General features: G+C 31.6%; 1 protein-coding gene across 6 annotated transcripts in view; it reads right to left on the bottom strand.

Moving 5' to 3' along the window:
• LOC135226993 (integrin beta-PS-like) overlaps positions 1-2,500 on the bottom strand; it is a 156,728-nt gene that overhangs the window by 114,639 nt on the left and 39,589 nt on the right. The gene's annotated exons all lie outside the window — the stretch shown is intronic.

A 2,500-nucleotide genomic window follows, 5' to 3' on the forward strand; every position in this document is an offset into this window, starting at 1 on the left:
CAATTCTGGACAAGCAATAAAATTGTGAAAACTAACTATATAAATTTCCATAAAAAAATTTATTATTTGGATAATTATCTACAGTAAGGGGTGCACCGACCACTGAATTTCGAGAAATTACAGTGCATCCTCGACTTAGGGTGATTTGACCTGAAGGTGCCATTGGCTATCAAGTTAATAGGGCTTACAGTGCTGTAACTTGATGCATCAAGTTGCAGCACTATGAATGCTATTAAAGCAGTGTTATCGACAAAAAAACACTTATGGTGAAAATCAACTTACAGCACGGTGCTCGAACAGATCCCCACCATAAGTCGAGGATGCACTGTATCAAATTTTAGTTATCAAGTTTTCAACTTTTTCATGTCAAAATAATCATATCCTGAAGCGATACGTAATAGTAAAAAAAAAATTTTAGATTGGTTTACTGAATTTTGTTCACTGCTTGTATGACAATGAACCACAAATTGTACAGCGGCCCCGGTTTTACACGCACAATTCCGCACTCCATTTTGTTGAGGATTTTTGTGAAACACATTATTCACTTTTTCACGGGGAACTTCATTGATTTGCGTATTTCTCTTTGGGCAGTACAGTGGAGCCTCCCTATTCGTGGATAGGTATTTTGCCATAACAAAAATAAAAGTGAGTTGGGCAGATCGAGTGTAAGTGAAAGAAATGGGCGAATAATCATCCCAGCCCAGCTGATACATCATTGGGAAGCAGAGCCCTTCTTCCTCTCCTCTCCTCTCCTCTCCTCTCCTCTCACTCAGCGTACTGAACACTGACTCGAGGAAGCTTTTCTTTTTTTCTTTCTTTTTTACTGTATGGCATTTTATTGTTTTCATGTTTTATCATTATGCTAAATTTACTGTGAAATAATATTTGATTTTTTATGTGAATTGATACTGCTTTTATGTACATATTATGGTAAAGATTTTACTCTCCTCTCCTCTCCTCAACAATACCACAGCTCATGATAACTTAAAATAATTCATTCATTATTCCTCAAAATATAAACGCCGCCTCCCTCTACCTCAACTTAGCTGTGTATCACCGCAATGATGAATGATTTTGTTAATCATTTATGCTAAATTTTACTATGAAAAGCTTTGTTCTTTCATTTACTATTTTGTTAATATTATCAACTAGACAATCTCACTCGACACACCAAATGCTGGCTCAATTAAGACTTTTTTTCTTTCTCTTTTTTTCTGTATTGCACTTGATTGTTTTCATATTTTATAATATCTTAAATTTATTGGGAAATAACCTTTTTTATGTGAATTGTTATTGCTTTTACATACATACAGTAATATTTTAAATCTCGCTTCTCCTTCTCTCCTCAACATATCACCTCTGCCTCGTTCTGTCTCAAGTCAGCTGGGCGTGACATCACCACTGTTATGTACAATTTTATACATCTTTTATGCTAAATGTCATATTGAAAGTTAAATTTTATAGTAAATGGTTTATACTTTCATTTATTTCGTCGAATATGGTTGTCATTAAACTATATATTGTGAATAAAAATTTTTTTTTTAATACTTTAACTTGTAAGAACCAGTAGGCCGTCGAATACAAGTATAAACTAGGTAATCGGTCAGTTCGAAGTGTGTGCATTTGTTCAACAAACAATACAAAATTTTCTTTAAAATTTTGTTGGAAAAACACAAAGTCCAACATAAGAAACATTTGACAAATGAGGAACCAATCACTGTGTATATAAATATATAATATCTATATATATATATATATATATATATATATATATATATATATATATATATATATATATATATAATATATATATATATATATACTATACAGTGGGCCCCCTTTATCCGTGTTCTCCGGATTCGCGGATTTCTCTCTGGACCATATCTACCCATTATTTGCGGGGAATTCGCCTATTCGCCGGGTTTTCCGACAATAATCACTAATTAGTGTATTTTGATGTTATTTTCATGCCTAATTAAATTTTTATGGTACAAAAATGACTTACTAATTTTAAAATATTACTATTAATCAATACTGTATAAGTGAGTTTAATAAGATTAAATATCATATAATAGCAATAATAATTCCCTCTCTCTCTCTCTCTCTCTTACAGAGATGTATGTTTTTTGTACGATAAATAAATGATTTACTAATTTTCAAATACAGTATTAATATTAATGTAAAGAGCAATCAGCTATTAAAGAAAATACTACAGTGAATTAGTAAGATTTTAGTTTATAAATTTAAAAATTATGTAAGAATGAAGGAAATCCCAGTCTTCATGCATCTTTCTTTTGAACTCCAGGTCCAAGCTGAGGTCCAAGTAATGTGACAGGAGGGGAGGGAGTCTCTCTCTCTCTCTCTCTCTCTCTCTCTCTCTCTCTCTTCTCCTCCTCTTTACTGAGATGAGAGATTTTTATGGTACACATGTATGTTTATTAATATTTTCAAATAATAATAATAATAATAATAATAATAATAATAATAATAATAATAATAA

The sequence above is a fragment of the Macrobrachium nipponense genome, chromosome 15 (genome assembly GCF_015104395.2).
Source record: "Macrobrachium nipponense isolate FS-2020 chromosome 15, ASM1510439v2, whole genome shotgun sequence".
Lineage (NCBI taxonomy): Eukaryota > Metazoa > Arthropoda > Malacostraca > Decapoda > Palaemonidae > Macrobrachium > Macrobrachium nipponense.